Source organism: Sciurus carolinensis, chromosome 11 (assembly GCF_902686445.1).
Source record: "Sciurus carolinensis chromosome 11, mSciCar1.2, whole genome shotgun sequence".
NCBI lineage: Eukaryota > Metazoa > Chordata > Mammalia > Rodentia > Sciuridae > Sciurus > Sciurus carolinensis.
The window spans coordinates 122,250,990-122,270,804 of NC_062223.1; the positions used below are offsets into that span (position 1 = coordinate 122,250,990).

General features: G+C 42.8%; 1 protein-coding gene across 17 annotated transcripts in view; it reads left to right on the top strand.

Annotated features, from left to right (window-relative positions):
* Positions 1 to 19,815, top strand: part of Gramd1b (GRAM domain containing 1B) — a 237,336-nt gene that overhangs the window by 150,440 nt on the left and 67,081 nt on the right. Inside the window, exon 1 of one of the 17 annotated variants that reach the window (XM_047515694.1) lies at positions 221 to 243. The exons of the other annotated variants lie outside the window; for them this stretch is intronic. The gene's annotated coding sequence lies outside the window, so the exon portion shown is untranslated. Of the gene's footprint in view, positions 1 to 220; positions 244 to 19,815 lie in introns of those variants that run through there. 17 annotated transcript variants of the gene reach the window in all.

Here is a 19,815-nt window from a genome sequence, read left to right on the forward strand (position 1 = left end):
TGGATTTTCAGTCAGGGATGGGCTATCAAGCAGTTTAAGGCATGGAGTCCTAGCCTGGCTCTGGGCCACATCTGGATTTCGTGAAATCCCTATCCTAGATTAAAGACTGACAGAATGGGTCTGACTCTCCTGTAGGCAAGAGGGTAAGTTAGTGAGTCTTGAAAATGTGCTTCTCAGAAGGCAAAGGGAGCAGCTACGTTCTTGCAAGCTTAGCACTTCAGACCTGTGAGGCCCTGAGAAGTGGTAGGTACTTTGTACCCATTTAGACTATGATTCCTTCTCAGTCTCTGATATCATACATGTGCTTAGTTTTTGCGCTGAAGGCTTGCTCTCTTTTTTGAGTTTGTGAAAAAGGTAGAGCTACTCAGACCCTTACTTTCTTGGGGCCAAGTGCCCTGTGCCTGCTGGGTTACAAATCGTTAGCAGGGTCGGTTGTCACTGGGAACTCGGCCTACATCAGTACCCCGAGCTGTATCTTCATCCCTTGGGAGAGCTAAGCTGAGGCCTCTAAAGAAGGTGCTGCGGAGAGAGCAGGGACACTGGGCTGTGCATCAGAAATCACTGGGCATCTTTCCTCTGCTGTCAGCACCCTGCTTGGGGTTGAGGGGTAGTTTGGCTGTCATTCTGGATGAGACATCACTTTAACACAGAATGCTTCTCGGCTCAGCCCCAGTTGGTCTCTCAGGGACATGTGGAAATATTTGCCTTTAAAAGTCTGGCTTGAATATCTCTTGATGCATTTCAACAAGGAGAGTGGGGTTAAGCTAGGAACTGTAACTGGTCTAACCAGAACTAATCTTCTTCAGCCAGACAAAATTGGTGGGGGTGACTTTGTCGTTTGTTTTCCTGGGTGCTGTTTGATCTTGTGACCCACGGTCTCATTCAAGCACAGATGTTGGTTCATTTTAGCCCCCTGGTAGTCATGTTGTATCTATTTTGGTTTGAAATGCAGCTGGTTCCTTTTGGTGGAATCCCATGTCAGGGTACCTTCAACTCTCCCAATAGGGAGACTTGGTAGAAGTAAGATGACTGAATATATTGGCTACCTTGTTCTGGATAATACTGTTTGCAAAGAAGAGGACCGAGTTCATGAGCTTTTTAATGTTTGAAATCATTTCTAAAAATAGTTCTTAGATGCCTATCATGCATTGGTGATATAAAAAGTAATTGCTGAGAATAAAAGAATAGTGACAGTTAATGTTTATTGATATTCAACTATGTGGCAAGCATCATATTCAACACTTTGTTTTAACATGGGACTTACTGGATTATGATTAAGATTCCCATTTCACAGTTGGGTAATTGAGACAGAGCAGTTTAGTGGCCTGTGTAAGGGCATATAGATAAGAATCAGGCTTTGGATTTGCAACCAGGTAATTTCCCCCAGTTGTTCACCTGTTCTTGGTTACCATTCTGTAGCATCCTTTCCCCTTCATGTAATAGCAAACTCTGTACTTGACCCTTCCCCTGCTCTCTCTCTTTGCCTTATATTCATTGGGTAACTTAATTAAACTTTGAAAAGTGCTTGGAAATGTGTTATCTCATTTCATTCTTACTATAACCTGCAAAGTGTCTGGTATCTACCTTTTAGAGCCAGGTAAACTAAAATACAGAGTTGTAAAGTGTTTTGGTTTAATTTATGTGACAAATTTATGAAAAAGCCAGGATGCAAACTCTGTTGCTTCACTATTATGCCAGGTTGGCGACCACCCCAGCAAGTCCAGGTGTGTCTGTGTCAGACCTACTTTCCCAGAGAGCAGGTTCAAGGTCAATGCATCTATGTGCTCTTTCATCCTTTAATTCTGCAAATGTTCATCAATTTTTTTATTATTTGTAACCCTATGCCTAGGCACTATGGGAGTTGAAACTATGTGAAGGACATTATCTTGGCCTTCTAGGGACTGGTAACCCTTCCCCAAACACACAAATGCACTTGGAGGCACAAGTCAGTAAGTGCTAAGAGGTAGATAAGTACAGTGAATGACAAGCAACCTAGAAATTCATTTTAATTGGTGCAGCAGAGAAGACCAGGGGTGATTGGCACATAAGGGGAGTGGGCTCCAATGCTGGACAACTGAATCAGTGAAGGCAGTACTTTGCACAACATTCGCACTGTACTGTGTGGAGTTATGAGCTTACTGCAGGTGAGCTTACTGCATGCTTTTGCATGAAATGATCATGATATATGTCTGTGATTGACAAGTGGCTGTATGGTAAGATACACATCTCTCTGTAAGCTTGCTTCTTCCTATTAGGGCAGGGCATTAGGCTGAATCAAAAGATGTCTCAGTGATTCCATCTGCTGGTAATTTGGTGAGCAAGGTAAGGGTGTCATTAGAGAAGGCCAGGAGAGGAAGTGGCAGTATGGAAGCCAAGAATCTTTTTCTTTTCTCTCTTTTTTTTTTTTTTTTTTTTTTTTTTTCTGGTACTGGGGATTAAACCCAGGGGTGCTCTACCACTGAGCTACATCCCCAGCCCTTTTTGTTTGTGTTGAGACAGTGTCTCCGTAAGTTGCCCAAGGTTGGTCCCAAACTTGTGATCCTCCTGACTCAGCCTTCTGAGTAGCTGGGATTACAGGCACGTACCTCTGTGCCCAGCCAATTTTTCTTTAGAAAAATTTGCCACTTTTTCTTTACTTCTACTTGATTTCCGCCCCCTCTCTTGGCGATGTGAAGATATGCCTAATTCCTGTAGAGCTTCAGATCCTAAAATACTAAGGTCCAATTTTGTGGGGCTGCTTCCTCTCCAGATTGCTTTGTCCCCCACAGGCCTCAGCAGACTGCAGTGACATCTGTCTGGATTCTCTCTCCTCGCATTCCTGGTCCTCACATCTGTTGGGCTTGGTGATGCAGTCTCCACAGAGCCGGAGGGCTGGGACAGACCTTCAGGAAAGTCAGTGTACCAGGAGAATTTGATTTTTTGAACAAATTAAAATCTAGAATTAGGAAAGCACATAGTTCTCGGCACTTCTCAGGTGGTGAGGCCTCAGTCCCTAGATGAGAGGAATTAATTTTGAGTTTCTATCTGTGTGTGAGAGGGTGAGTGAGAAATCATGCTACTTCCACACTGCTTATTTGGGAAGATGGTACTGTGTGAGAACCTTCTTGTCTTTTTCCCAGGTGACTGGGATAGAGTCCATACTTTTGTGACCCTCCATACTTCATGGTTATTAATGTTCATTCAGTCATATTTGATTGACACCAAAGGTCAATTTGTGTCCATTATTCTTGTTCCCTTAAAACGTGTTAGTGAATGAAGCTCTGCTCCTTCTCCAGCTCTTGTTTTATAGCACATATCTATTCTCTGAGTTTCTTCCTGTGACAAGTTTCCTTTAGAGGAGAGAGCCCTGGATGTGGCCCCTGCACACCTCCCTTAGAGCCAGGCTTCCCAGCTATTGATGTAGACCTGAAGGTGGGTTGCAGGGAAGGTTGGGGGTTTCAGTGGCTTGAGAGATGCCTTCTGAATTGGAATCTTGTAACTACCTTTTGGCCTGCTGAGTGGCCTTGGTAGGTGACTTCTGTTTGCCTTGGGTGGTGGTGGTTTTGAAAGTGGGATTAAATGACAGCACTGGGCAGATTAGTTGATCTCTCAGCTTCCTTTTTACTAATGGCTTAGAAAAAGGCCATCATCCTGAGAGGGCGGGTGGCATGTGATATGGACTGTGGATGCCCTTCTTTAGCCAGTAGGGGATACTGAAAATAAACCTTCATTTGAAAATATTAAATATTCATTTACAAACATTGCACAGCAGGCCTGCCCTCCTGTGAACAGCGCAAGGTTTATTTTATTACTTGGTGGGATGGAATTGGACTTTTGCAATGGTTCAGGACCTGAGTGCTGGTCATGTAAGCCTTTAAATCCCTTGAGTGAGCAGCACAATGCAGGTCAAGGACCAAATCTTCTGACTCTACAGATTTCTCAAAAGGATGGACCCTTCCCGGCTATCACCCATGTTTACCTTGGGAAACTACACCTGCCTGCAATAAGCAGCAATAAGCATTGTTTACTTTGCTTTGTCTTTGTTGTCGTTCTCATTATTAATTAAAGAAAAAAAGGTTCACTATCTCACAATGTAAGCTTGTGGATGGCAGAGGTTGTGACAAATCATATTATGAGTACTAGAGGTTCTTCCCTGCTGCCGGCTTGAAGCCTTTCCTCCTCGCCACTATGAGACTCATTGTCATCAAGTTTATTGCTGGAAGAGATGATTTAGAGTTTTCAGTGAAAGAACTTGAAAAGTACTTCTCTGATTCTTTAACGAATTGTCCTCAGGCTGGGCATTTGTTTCCTTAAAGAGTTAAGATGAAGGAATATAGTCAACTAAGTATTGCTGGGTCTTTTTGTTTCCTTCCTTCTTTCCTTCCTTCCTTCTCCATGTGGTACTTTGGATTGAATTGAACCCAGGGGCACTCTACCACTGAGCTATATCCCCAGTCTTTTTTATTTTATTTTATTTTGAGACAGGGTCTTGCTCAAACTTGGCATCCTCCTGCCTCAACATCCCACGTAACTGGGATTATAGGTGTGTGCCACCATGCTCTGCTGTGTTTATTTATTCCTAATGCTCTTTTTTGGTTTGCACTTGCAGAAAGATGTGGAATTAATCTGGATGGAGCAGGCGAGGCCATGATAACCACTCTGCAGTAGCTTAACTACTTGTAAATTTAGTTCTTGATCACTGTGAGTCCCCTTGGCATCTAGAAATCTCCCTGAGAAAGCCTTCTCCCTGTGATGGCTCAGAGATCCAGGCTATAGAATCTCATATAAGCTCACAAGAATTTTCTGAGCTATGCCCTATGATTAGTTTACAGGTAAGTAAATAGGCATGGAAAGACTGTTACCTGCTCAAGGTCACACATGGAAGTGTTTGAGCTAGTTGAGCATGGTGAAACACACCTGCAGTTCAGTTACTGGGGAGGCTGAGGCAGGAGAATTGCAAGTTTGAGGCCAGCCTAGGCAATTTAGTAAGAGCCTGTCTCAAAATAAAAAAATACAAGGGCAGGAAAAAAAGTAGAATGGTGGTCCAGAGTCCATGCTCTTAACAGTTGCAAAGCAACTGGAAGGCATGTCTTTGCCTATAAGAAGAAATTTTTAGTACTCAGAAACAGTTGGAGAAATATTATGGGACAATTTATGAAGATAGTATTTGATGATAGTTTCCAAAGGTGTGAAGAACAGAGAAGAATACTGGTCAAAAGGCGGCAAGAATGGGCAAGTGGAGGAGGTGGGATGTGGATTGATTCTTGTAAAGTGGAGGCTGTTAAAATTTCAAAAGAGATCAGCACTCCTCTGGGACAGGGGAAGCAAGAACTGAGCCCCAATAAAACAGAATAAGGGCCTTGTGGAAGGAGGAGAGAGCTAAGCACATAGGGGCATGTGTGGGGTGCTAGGGTAGAATTTTAAGTGGCAAAACAGGGGTCAAGTAGAGATAGCTCAAAGTGAGGCAGAGGCCTGCAGGTGTAGAGGAGAAGCCCTCAGGCCCAAGGTGACCAAAGAGCATAGAGAGGCACTTGCCAGCTCAGTGAGCACCATGCTTGGGGCGAGAACTGAATGTGCACAGGTTTTGAAGAAGAGCTTTAGAAAAGACAGTAATGTGGCTGGGAATGTGACTTAGTGTAGGCTGCTTGCCGAGCCTGCTTGAGACCCTGGGATCTATCTCCAGTACCACATGCCCAGAAAATGAAGATAAAATCATAAATCAAAAAGAGGAAAAAGACAATAACACTTCTATGAGATTTCCTTTTAAATATCTCACAGCCCTACTGGAGAGGAGGTACTTATCCCATTTCATAGGTTAAAAAAAAAAGAGTCTCAAAGAGGATTAAGTAACAGACCCTGCAGTCCCTAGAAAACTGGGACCAGACAGAAGAAGCTGCGCTTCAGATCCTATGTCCTCAACCTCCTCACTCTGTTCCAAGCAGTGAGCAGAGTGTTGATCTGGATGAAATCTGGAGCTTCCGACCTGAGGAGCTGGGGTCTTCTTTCTGGGCTACAGTGCCCTCCCTATCAGTAGATGCAGTTACAACACCCCATGGGGAGCCACAGCCCTACTCCCACCTGACCTTGTGACTGTCCCTTCATGACTGGGTCAGGAGGTATTATTGTTATTTTTTTAAATTGTGCAATGTTTCACACATACAAAAGAACAAACAAAATGTAACCACACCGTTCAGAGAAGAATAATTAAACAAACATTGCCTGCTCACCGTCCAGTTAAGCCTCAGAACCTCAGCCTTAGCTGTAAAAATCCTTCTCTTTTAAGATTGATGACAATATTGAAAAGTTGGGACAAGCCACAGAGAATGCAAATCTTTGTGAGCAGAGTGCTGACCAGGGTCTGGGGCCCACCTAGGGGAGGTACAGATGCTTAGTGAGGACGCACTGGGTTGTAGCTCTGGCACTGTGGAGTTTCCTTCCCTTGACTGTGTAGCTCACCCCTAGGGACAGATTAGGTGGCCTCTGCTGCTTACTGATTGTATGATTATGGCCAGGTTTGTTATTTTCCCCAAACCTTGACTCTCACCTGCAAAATGGGGCCAATCATACCTATCTCAGAGGCCTGTTGTAAAGATCCTCTGGATGAAATGGGACAGATCATGTTCGTGCACACAGGAAGGGGCCAGGCAGATTGCACCCACTTTATCAGTGTTAGCTGCTCTTAGAATCTTTATTGTTTTATGTTTGACATTGTAGACAGGAACCATGGTCACAGTCCTTGCCTTCTACTCACTCACAATTCGCTTTTATTGGGGGGGGAGGTTTAGCTTAGTGGCAGAGCACTTGCCTAGCATACCCAAGGCCCTGAGTTCCGTCCTCAGCCCTAGAGAGAACCAAAGTCACTTTTATTGTTCTTCTGTCCTAGATGAATACAGAGAACTCTGATTATTATCTGTCTTGTATAGGACACAAGGTCACTATCAGTTGGTTTTACTCTTCTTTTCAAGTGGACAGCCTCCCAAATCTTGTGTGTTTTTCTCATCTCTGGAAATCTTCCATTTCCTGTCCCAAACAGACATAGTCACTTGATGACTTTGATGGAGGCCAGAACTTGTTCTGCCACTCATTAGGAGGGTGACCTTGGCAAGGCATCCGTGACATCATCTCTAAAATGAGAGATTTGTCCATCAGCAGAATTGATCTCTTTTGGACATCCTTGGTCTTCAGACTAAGGATCCTTGGGGTGCAAGATCCTTAATGGTCTTCCCAAGTTCCCACTATATTCTTCTGTCCTTTAATTCATTTAATCATTTGTCTACTCAACCAACATTTCTTAAGCACCCACTGGGCTAGGTGGTAAGAAGAAATAAGAACCGGTCCTTGGCCCTGAAGGAGTGCCTATTGTTGTTGTTGGGGGGAGCCAGAACTGGCACCCTGTTTTAGGTAGGATCTTACAGGAAAATTCCATGGGAGGGACTCAGATGCCTCTCCTGCTGGAGTGCAAATAAATTAATCTTTCAGTTCAGATCTTTTTTTGGACCCTTTCTCCTGAGACCTGGAGCCTCTTTGTTTCATAATAGCTTCCCTGCAGTGACCTCAACATTTTATCCTTACAGAGTGGTCATAGTTTACATCCAGGGACATTATGACATGACATGCAAAACTGCTTTGATTTTTCAGACTTAATTTGACAAACCTCGGATGTAAATTTTGGAAACTGACCTTTTTTTTTTTTTTTTTTTTTTTTCCTAAGTGATTTGCTTTGCTGTTGCGCATTATTTTCTTTGGCTTTTTAATGCATTTATTTTGCATCCATTAACTGGCCTGTCTAAAAGATTTCTTTTTACCCCTCTGATTTCATTAACCAAGGATTTCTACTTCATGTTTTTGCTTTCTTTGATATAAATAAGTAAAATAAATTTACACTCTTTTGAGGTCCATTAGTAATCAGGAGCCAACCATTGCCTCTGAGCTCATGTGAGGTTTGCATGAAGCATGGCATTTTAGTGTAAGTGTTAGTATTTCTTTTTGCAAAAATCGATATTTGGAGCAGTTAAGTACTGAGTACTGTTAAATACTGAGAGTACTGTGTTTGTAGCTACAGGATTGGATTTTCTTACTTGCTTCAGTCTCAACTTCTTTCTATGGCTAAATTATCCTAAGTATATTTTGGGGCATCAATTAGGATCACTTTTGAGCTGCTCACTAACACAAAATGTAGTAATTGTCACCATCAGTCACAAGGAATCCTTAGCCATATTGCCAGGAATTGGACCAGAATGTATAATTGTGCACTTCTGTTTCTTCTCTTCCTGGGGTGGGCTAAGCACTCACATTCACTTTGTGGAAACAAATTTTAGAATAGTTTCCCACCCAACCTCCTCACCTCCTCCTCTCCCAGTCATTTACCCTGGCAACTTCTGTACCAGTTTTTATTTGTTCTCCCTCAATCCCCATGTGGTTACTTCTATCTTTGCAATGTCTCTCTGACTTACCTTGTTCCCTTTTCCATGACTCTCGCCACTGTCTTCTTATTTCATAACCCTTTAGTGTCTTGCTTGGTGCTGTAAAAACCATGGTTAATCTCCTTTTTGAAAAACTGCTTTATTCTTGCATAGTTCACATATCATAAAATTCATTCACCTAGAATATAGGATACAATGTTTTTCAGTATTCACAGATACTTGTAACTGTCACTGTAGTCAACTTTAGAGCATTTCATTCCCTGAAAAAGAAACCTCATACCCTCTAGCTAGCACCCCACTACTATCCCCATCCCCCACGCCAGCCTAGGCAACCATTTCTGTGTCTCTAGACTTCTGTATTCTGGATTTGCTTATGAATGGACTTTTGTGTCTGGCTTCTTGCACTTTGCATAACATTTTTAAGCTTTATCTAAAGTTATAGCTTGTATTAATACTTCATTGCTTTTTCTTGTTGAATAATCTAGTTCCTAGATCCAGTTTTCACTAAGCTGTCATAGAAGTCAGATGATCGATCCTTCTACAAAAATTGATTTTGGGCTCCCTGTTGCCTAAAAAATACAGCTGACGCCTTGGCATGGCATGAAAGATCTTCTCTAGTTGGGCTTTGTCCCGGCCCCCAACTTCATCACCTACTCCATCCATCCCTAAAACTTCACCCCAGCCTCAGCACAGCCAGAGTATTATGTGGCAAGTACCTTTTCATTACCAGTTGCTTGAAAAATCTTCCCAGATTTATTTCACTCCCCCACGTAAGAATTAGTTGTTTTCTAATCTTTGAGCTTTTTGCTTGAATTCCCATAATTTTATTACCTTGGATTAGATGATGTTATGTCTTTTTCACATTCTTAAATATATTTCTGTCTCTAAAAGTCAGAGTTAAAGATTTTTTGAAAAGAAAGTTATCAATGGATTTTTTTTTTTTGCAATTCAAGTTGTCCATGGATATTGTAGGAAAACTTGAAAATATAGAGTGGAGAAAAAGATCTAAGACATAATATGATTTTTCAGAGGTAATCACATTTAGGTATTTGCATTTTATGTTATATCCTTCAAGCTATTCTATGGATACTATAGATGGATAGATAGACACATTTTTAATAAATTATATGTTTTATCCTGATAAAAATATCTGATTTCTCTAGAACAATAAAAATTGACTTTCATAATTACTTTTAAGCTTAGCATTGCAAGTATGTATCACTTATCTGTTCAATCTACTTGCATTTGACATTTTGGTTATTTCTAATTTTTCAATTTAAAAAAATAATGTCATGACTAATATCCTTCAGATTTAAAACTTAGAAGCTGGATTTCTGGGCCACAGTCTTGATTCATAGTCCAAATTGCCCTTAAGAAAGGTTGTTTCAGCTTAGGCACCCACCAGCATGTCAGGAAAGTGCTCTCTCCTCTGTTGTCCTTGCCTGCCTCGGTATTACCATATTTTAGAATCTTTGCCAATCTGATATTCCAAAAATGGTATCTCAGAATTGCATTAATTTGCATTTCTTTGATCATTGATGCCATGTTTTTAATTTCCTTTTTTTCCAATTTATATTTCGTCTGTGAATTGCCCCCCTCCCCCCTTTTTTGTTTTTTGCCCATTTTCCTGTTAACAAAATCATCTTTCTTATGTCCCAGAACTCTTTAACATAGTAGAGGTTTTAACCCTTAGTCACACATATTTTCCCATGGTTTCTTTTATTTTTTGCTTCAGGCCGACTTTTGACACATAGTTTCTTCATTAGTCTGAATGTGATCATGTCAACCATTCTTTTCCTTTATGGTTTTTGTGTTTGGAATTTTTCACAGAAAGTTATTCCCAAACTAATGCTTATTTGAGGCCTGTTGTGATTTTGTTTTTAAGTTTAATATTCAGTCTGTTTTAATATAAAATAATAGTTACAAGGTGAGTCTTCAGTCATGGGACTGGAAGGGGCTATGGGAGGATGTCTCTTTTCCTAGCCTCAGGCATGAGCTGGGGCACAAGAGTTCCTCTTTTCTAGAGTGTTCTTGTCAACCACTATCCATCAGTGGCCTTTTCTCTTGGCCCTTCTGAAGTTACTTCTTTCATTGTATGCCAGCCATATGTCAGAAATTGTCTCAGTAGGTTGGTCTGAGGATTAAATGAGTTTGCAAATGAGACAGTGTGACCATGTACAGCATGTGACATGCCCTGCAAACTTTCCATAGGTGTTTGAAAGCATGAGAGAAAAGATGGTGGGGGAGCTACCATGAAGCAGTTGAATTCCACCGGGCTAACAGGAGACCAATAACAGAGAAGGATACTTGCAAGCTGACTGATAAACCAATAGCTAGCTAGGATGTTCACAGATTGACAAGTGGTTGGGAGGAGGGGAAAAATGGCTGCACCTGAAAGGGCGGGGAGAGTGAATGGATGACAGTGTGAACAGTGCTAGCAGCACCCTGAAGATATTGGAAAATAGCAGCTACTCTTCTTTTGAAGCAGTCTTCTGTCCTGGCAACAGTCTATACACACCCACCAATTATAGGGTCCCGTGGGGAACTTGTTAGAAAAAGAAAGTCATGCTGTGGGTTTTGAGCAGTCTAAGGATTAGGACAGGGTCCATAGGTGCTCATAGACCTTGCACAAGTACTTTAGCAGGTGTGAACTGCACTTGAGATTCCAGGCAATGTGGGGCGTTGGAGCTCCGGGGGATTTTATTGGGAAATTCTTCCTGAGGAAGATGCACTGAAAATAGAGTTTTGAAGGAAGCTGGACACATAGGGTAGGTTTGTGGAATGAAGTCATTCTCTGCAGAGAGAATGATGTAAAGAAAGCATTTAAAATATTCATTGGAAATATCTTTTTCTTCTTCTTCCCTTCCTACCTCCTTTTATTCTCACTGCTTCTGCATTCTGAGCTTTTCATCTTCTTTCTGTTTCTAGGACCTTTTAGAAATTATTCTGATAAATGTTGTTAATACAGTTAAGTCACTTTTGCAGTGCTTTAGCTCCTGGGTTGGAAGACACCACGGAGCAGGAAGTAAATACTTCTCAAAAAGCCATTCGAGGCAGAGGAGAAAGAAGTGTTTGTTTTTAAAGATTTACCTGGATCATACTAGGCTCTGCCCTATTTTGATAATCGTTGAATGAGAAAACAAATGCATAGGTTCTCTGTGATGCTTAGCCCTTCGGGGAACTGGATGAAGTTAGAATTGAAGAATCTCAGCCTGCAGTGGTCTGGGAAGTGGGTAGGAAATGGACACTTTGCCACAAAAGATGACAAGGTAGACGCTTTGAGTCACATGGATTCAACTCTCACCAAGCCTGCTGACACAAGAGAACCTGCCCCCTGAGAACACCCAGTGTTACAAGAAAAAGAGACCTCTGAAATAAAGAGATTGGGCAAACTCTGGATATAGGTACTGGAGAAATGGGCACAAGTCATTGTAGTTGGCTGCTGTTAGTCAGAGACTCTTCTTGGCAATCAAGTAATTGGATAAAATACTTGCAATCCCAAGGTAGAAAGAAATGGGACTTTCTGTATGTTGTATCCCATTTCCTGTAAGCATTCCCCATTTCCTCCATTAATGCCATCTTTTGTTTCAGGAGTCAGCAAACGTAAGCTTGCTGCCGGTTTTGTAAACTTGTACTGGGGGAAAGCCATGCTTCTTCATCAGTGGATGACCAATTTTGAGTCATTTCGATGAGGATCATGGTTTATCTCGGTTCGTGCAGCTTTCTTAATGAATAGCCCCTTTTCTCCTGGCATTTACTTCACAAGATGATTTTCTAGAACTGGGGGTGTGGTCTGAGATTCAGGTCTCTTGAATGGATACTCCAACCATCTGAGTTGCCTGTAGGACCCACACAATAGCCAGTTCCCTAATAATGTTGGTACCTGAAAAATATTAGTTTCTAATATTTTCTTATTGTTCCATGTATGTTAATAGAGAAACAGAGGCCCCTGGGCAACTGGGTCACATAAAATGGCAAGATTTGAACCTAGGGTGAAGGCCCCCTGCATTCCCTGCTTGACCCCCACTCCCCTTTTTTGCCTGACCTCCTTTCTACTCCTTACTCCCTCTGCTTTATGATTTCTGGATCAATCATCATCATCCTTTGCTCTTCTGGTTGGAATTTTTATGTTTCTCTTGGAGCATCCCTTCTTCGGCCAGTTTTCTTTTGAGCTCCTGCCCCTTCTCCTACAGTGTCTTTCAGACCTCGCTCTCTAAGCTCCAGTACTTGCTAACTCTCCCTGGGAGGAGGATTTTGAGAAACCACATGAGGTTCTGGGTTCCTTCCACAGCAGCTGCTCCTGCCCTGTCACTGTTCCTTGCCTGGGGAGGCAGCTGTCACCCAGGTGGTCTGCCTTCCTCAGAAGACAGCAGGTGCCTAGAGAACCAACTGGGGGTTGGGGAGCACAGCCCAGGGCCCTGGGGCCCCAAAATGACAAAAAGGCAGCCGCATGGCAGGCTGAGCTGGCATCTCTGACCTTTGTGGAGAGAGGGCGTCCTTAAAGGGACAGCAAGCTCTTTTCTTTCCTGGTGGCTGACTGCCAGTTCAGATGCCAGGGATTTGAAGAGGCCATTGTTCTGGCACTGAGAGACAGGGGCCCAGACTGCCCAGTCTCTTTTTCTTTTCCCGTTTCCAACCCCGTGTCTCCTTCTGATGTGCAGCATGTCAAGTGTTGAGGGACGGTGAGCTGTCTTGGGTCATGCACCCTCCCCTGCTCCCCCACCATCTGAAGGCAGCCTTGTCACTAGGCTAAAGAGCAGAACAACCCTTGTGTGGCCACTGGCCCCTCTCCCCCAGGGCAGTGACTCCAACCTCCTGGAAAGAATAGTCTCTTGCACACTGCAGTGAGGGTCCCAGGTGAGAGAGGTAGGTGTAGGACATTTGTGCCTTTTCTCCAGGTACCTGCTATCATCACTTGCACTGATCACCTTAGGTGCTTGTTAAATTATAGATTCCAGGTTCCAGTTCCAGAACTTCTGGGCCCATGGAGTCTGAATATCAATAAGTACATCAAAGTTTGAGAACCACTGACTTGGTCTATTATGAGAATCATGTGGGGACCTAGGGAATCAGAATACCTGCCCAGGGCCATGACTTTGAGCACGGCAGCTTCTTGTTAGTGATTGGAAACAGGTGCTCTGGAGCTGGTCAACTGGGTTGAATCTTGGCCCCACCAGCTACTATCTTATGATTCTGGGTAAGTTTCTTCATCAATCTGTGCTTCTTCTTTTTTTTTTTTTTTTTTTTTTTCCCTCTCATCTATAAAATAGGGATAATAATAGTACCCAGGTGTAGTGTTGTTATGGGGATTTTTAAAGGAGTTGATATTTATAAAGCTCTTGCAACAGAACTGGCATATTGAAAAAGAATATTAAGTCTTCACAAAATCACACACTTTATCTTTTTTATGGTAGATCAAATCTTCCACATTGGAGATTACCTTTACAAATAATTGTTCAGGGTCCCCCAGGTAAGCTGACTTAGGTTGGGAAACCTCCCATCTTTTAGTATGTGACCAGCAATTCTTTGTGTTGAGCCTAAGCCAATCCCCAGTTTAGTCTGTGTGATTTGTTCTGTGAAGGTGTCTCTGCCATTTAACCTCCCTGGCTCTGATCTCTTGGTCTGAAGTGTGAGGGAAAAAAATCCTTTCTTGATTTCCTTCTCCAGGCGATGCCGACAGCATTGGTAAGTTTGTCACAAGAAGGACCAGAAGCCACATCTATAAGTCTCACTGACCTCTTCCAAGGGAATTGGAGGAAAACAAGCTGCAGGCCAGAAATAGCCAGACATAAATACAAGGTATTATAATTACTATCCACACCCAGCTCAATCCCCTGAGTTAAATTTAACCCTCTACTCAGTCCTTCTGACCTCAGGGAAGGACCGGCAGACATGTTTGTGGGGTTATCAGGGTGTGTGTGTAACCAAGGGTACACGGGAAGCTTTACTCTGGTGGGTGCTGTGCAGCCAGGATGGGCACTGCCTCTCAATCTGCATCCAAATTTTTATTATAACTTCTTGGTTTTGCTCAGCTATTACTTTTCTGAAAATGATCCTGTTGGACCACATTTTCCTATGTTTGGTATCCAGCCCAAGGCTTAGTTTATCTCCTGTGCTCTCTAATTTCTTGCATTTGTTACTCAGTAGTTACATTTGTCTAGCTACTTATGGACATGCTTAATGTGGTAGGAGATTGGGAGAGATGCAGGAACCTGAAAGGATTGCACCGTATGGTTTCTACCTGACCCCTCCCCCACCATGGTTAGGGATGTTGTCGAGGCTGGGAAAAGGCCAGTGGTCGAATAGAGAATTCTAGTGCTGCATATGCCAGTGGGGACACAGGCTAAGTATCCTTAATCTGAAATATCCCCAAATCCAAAACTTTTTTTTTGAACATCAATAACAGTGGAAAATTCCTGGCTTTAGGTGATGTATTACAGTCAAAACACGGGCTATATGCGTAATGCATACATGAAACATAAATGAATTTCATGTTTAGATTCAGGTCACATCCCAAGAATATCTCATCTGTATGTGCAAATATTCCACGCCTTCACCCCCACCAGAAAAAAAAAAAAAAAGAAAAGAAATCTAAACACTTCTGGTTCCAAGCATGCTCATCCTGCCCTTTATATATTATGATATCAGGGTTCTGGGTGAATCAAATGCTAGGTTATTTAGACGAAAACAAGACAGTTCTCCAGAGCATGTCTCATGGATATTTGCCATCTTGATTACAAATGTCAGCATGCAGGGACCTAGCAGTGGGCAGAGTTTATTCAGCATCCACTCCCTCCCACTTAAGCATATTTTACAAGACTTCCAGGAAGCTGCACAGGGCCATTTCTGTTCTTGCTGGGGATTTGAAGACTAATGAGTGCTCTGAGATGATAGTACTGGATAGGGGCAGGACCTCGGGACACATTTTATCCACCTGCTGTGAAAGAGGGAGATGGTATCTGTTGGCCCATTGTTTAAGAATATTAATTTACTCTTTTGGAGGCTAATGGAAAAGACACCATTATTTTAGTGCCTTTCCTGTTTCTATCACCTTCTCTTTGGGGGAAGCTGGAGAGGAGATAACTACTTTGAATAGAAATTGGGCTGAGAGGTCAAAAGGCCTTTCCACATTAGAGATTCAGAAGTCTCTAGGTGTATTTGTGGCTCTCAACAATAGAGATAGGACCCTAATTCTCCATCTGGAGAAGCAGCATCTATAGAACAGAAGGAGGTGGAGATACTTGGTGTCTTTGGGTGTGAACATTAGAAGGCTCTGTGCTCACTGCTATTCAGAAACCTGATTAGGTGTCATCTGTTCAGGGCAGTGTCCAGCCACACATGACATCTCCAAGCTTCTCTTGGCCAGGAGCTCACTCCTTATATCCTAGCCTCCTCCACTATTTTGCTGCCCAAGCTCTGAGAACATTCCCTATTATTGTAAACCTAATTATGCCATCGGTTAGCCTCCCTCTGGAGAAATAAAAAGTCAGATTCTTTCTCCTTTGACTTCTTCTTATCTCAAATGTTTATACCTTGTTTATTTTAAGGCATCTTCTTTAGTCTAAACCTTGCATAAGGCAGGGTTTCTAGGTCTACATTGTGTTATTTATCTTTTTGGAATGGTAGACCTCATAGAGTGAGATAATTCCTAGGTGTGCTTTTTCCTACCAGTGTGATTTGTGCTGGGATTGTTACATTCCTTCTCTTGCATCAGTTGTTGGGACCCAAGTGTATGAGTTATTCTGATAGCCATGTTGAGTCCTAGTCCATGCTGAGCTTTGTGGTCTTTGCCTACTGGAAATTAGACTCTTCATTCTCCTTTCAGATTTGTAGAAGAGTGGTACTGCCAAGGGTCTGGGGCTTGTTCTGCAGTTACCCTTCATGAGGCAGGCTCCAATATTCCTGGGTGCGTTGGTGAACGATCAGGGTGTGTGGGCTGGGGGAAGGGAATTCAATTTTGATTAGAGTCATATTATCAGTGATGAAGGGTTTGGAATGGAAATCGTCAGAGCATATGTCCGTGGGTAAGTCAGTGTCCCCATCTTGCCCCTTGACTCATTATCTCCTTAATCAGATCTCTTCAGTTCCTACTTGTCCTCTTCCAGTCCCCATTAGCTTTTGACTGGAAGAGTCAGACCATGCCGAAACTCTAATGAGAATTGACCTAGCATTTAGAAATGGAGTACCTCCTGGCTGCCCAATAATCCACCCTGATGGCGTTTTAGCAGTTCTTCCCTGGAGAGGTAGGAAGAGAAGAGGAAGGCAGGTAAGTAGAGAGGGGGATGTGATCAGAAGAGAGCTCCGCAACACACAGCCGGGTTGCGGGCCTAGTTGCTTCATTCAGCATTGCTGCCTTTCCTGTCTCACATTCTGTGGTTACAAAGCTCACCTTTTCTGTTGCTTTCTGCCATTCTCAGAGTTGGGAAGTAAAGCTCGATCATGGCAGGAAGTGACTTTAGAGGGTTATCTACACCAAACCCCTTCTCATTACACTTGGGGACAGTGAAGCTCAGGGTATGTCCATGGTCACACATCAGTTATCTAGGTGTCCACACCCCATGAAGGCGAATGCTTTTTTGGATGGTAGCATGTCAGTAGCTCCTCTTTTAGTTTAAATTATCCTCATTAAGAGACAAATATATAGTGTGCTCCAAGACAGCAGAAGGCCTGTCTTAAGAAAATAACACAAGCAGCTCAGGTGCTACCTTAGAAGGTGGTGTGGGGTGAGGGGAGATTAATGGCCACAGCTGGACTTGTTGGGGAAGGCCCAGGAAGAGATACCCATAGATAAGAGTTATCTCCACTGGAGTAAACCAAAACAGAATCAGGCAGCTTCTCATTGCAGCCTAGACACATCTGCAGAAAGCTAGGCACTAGACAGCACTTCTAGGCATCCAGACCTCTGTGCCCTGGTATGGAAAGACCAATGGTGGGAGTTCCCAGCGTCTGCATAAGAGCCTTTCCAGGTGCCCTCTGGGGAATCTGGACTGGATGAAAGAGGAGCTGGATCAGGATTCTTGAAAATGAGCTCTAGTGCTTTTGTTTTACACGTGGTTTTTCTTCTGGTTGAACTTATTGACCAACCTCCTGAGACACGTGTGCACGTGGGGTAGCCTACCAGGCAACAGTAGCCTCTTTGGCACACATAAGGGCCCCCAACTGGGGCAGGTTCATCACAGCGACTTAGGTTCCTTCCTAACTCGTTATAACCCCTACCCTCCACCTCCACAGTTTTGTGCAAACATGCACACAGTCTGTCCCCTCCTTTCCTCACTAACTCCCAGTGTGGTGCAGGGACTAACGATGGTGTTCTCATGATGTTAGCTGCCAGAGCTGGTGGCTGCTCTCCAAAGGAAGAGAGGGTTTGGGGTGGAGGGAGATGGAGGTGACAGTCTATGACTCAAGACTCGGGCCAGTGGCAAGAGGGACTCAAGGACTCTTCCTAAGTACAACATGTCAGCATCTTAACTGGGGCACCCAGAAAGCAGGCTTCCCTGTTTAAGACCTTAATCCAGGATTAAGAGGAGGTCTGTGACCTCTGAAAAGAGGTGATTTAGAGAGGTGCTTAGTCCCTTCTAATATCCTCAAGGGGATAGAGGGGTAGAAGCCATAGCCTATTGGAAGGGGCTAGGAATCTAAAATTTCCAAAATGGTACCAAATTCCCTAAACCTCACATTTGGTCATTTTCTTCAGCATTGTGCTTATCTCCTCTATTCACACACATTCCTTGATAATTAGTATATGTCCCAGGTTGGACATATACTAATTTTCTTGCCAGGGTTTTGTTGGGAAATGTTCTTGGGAACAAAGCCATTGCCTAGATACATGGCCTTCCTGCTTGGAAGGAAGTGAAGGACTCAAGATCGAGCAGAGAGAAGTTAAACTTTGATATACCTGAAAGAGTGATCAGCTAATTCTGTGGAATACTCTGGAGCCTGGGCAGCCTTGCAGAGTTATTCCAAATTCAGGCAAAGGTGGATTTTTGCATTCTGTCATGGACTGGTCTTTGGATGTGGTAGGTCCTCAAGGACAGGTCATATTTTTTGATGAGGCTCTTGTCTTTAGTCAGGGAAGTTCCCAAAGGGAGCTCACTTGTGACTCCTCAGCAGCTATCACTTCAGGTAACTGGGAAATGAGTGCTTGTTTAGGAAAGCAGGAGAATGCTAAGGTGACCACACACTGTAATATTGGTCTAGGATCTAGGACATTGTCCATTGCCTTCTATCTTCTGTAGAACAGTAGTTATCTCCCTTTGGCAGGGGATTGAGCCAAGGCAGAGCCACACATTGAACCATGTCCAGAACTTGGTGACCCTGTGGTTGGTGGGAAAAACATTGAACTAACTTGTTCTTCTTATTATTTAATCTACTTTTATGTCAGTCCTGAGATTGTGGTCAAGTTCAATGACTTTCATTTGCATCATTCGAATGGATTAAATTCCTACCCATGTTTTCAAGATCTCCAGCCCTATTTATAGCCGCCCTCCTATCAAGTTCTTGGTTCATGGCTTTCCTTCTTGGACAATTATAATTGCCTATAAAGAGAACAAGTTGCTTTAATATATCCTCCATTAATTGAAACTCTGGATCCTGTCTTTGAACTGCCAATCCCGTCCTTCATCCTTCTTACTTTTTAAAACTTCACTCTTTGCAGCTCCTGGGCACCATATATACATGTTGTATTGTCCACTTCCCTTGGAATCTTGATTGCAGATTATCTACACTGTTAATTCCATTTTTTCCCCTAGAAATTAACTCCAGTTCCTTGTTCAGTCCTTTCCACATGTGAGGCCTAGTCTTCAGATCACACTGTACTTTCTGTCTGAAGAAGAACATTTTTGGTGCCTATCATTGCATATAGATTCTTCCTTGTGCCATTGAGCAACCAATAGAATTCTGGAGATCTAAGAGAAAGGGATTTTCACTCTTCTTCAGTGCTTTGTGGAACATCACCAAACTCAGCCACAGGAGGTTATCTTTTTAAAAGTCAGCAATTTTCAAAACCAAAGAATGCAGCAAATGAAGTTGGACTGAATTAAAATCCAAAGATCAGGGGAAAGATAACATGAATGGATTTGACCATTTTATTTTATTTTTATTTTTGCCACTGGGAATTGAACCCAAGGGCACTTTACACCTGAGCTACATCTGTAGCCTTTTATTTATTTATTTATTTTTACTGAGTTGCTGAAATTACAGGCATGTGCCACTAGACCCAGCTGGATCTGACCATTTTAAATTTCATTCTTTAGTACCTGTTGAGTGACATCTTGGTGTACTTAAATAAATTTACAGATCTGCTCATAATTTCTTTGACTTAACTTTCTTTTCTGTGAAATGGGAATAATAAAATTGAGACATAACCCAATGTGCCCTTCATAAACTCCCTAGAAAGGAGTCTGGCACATTACAT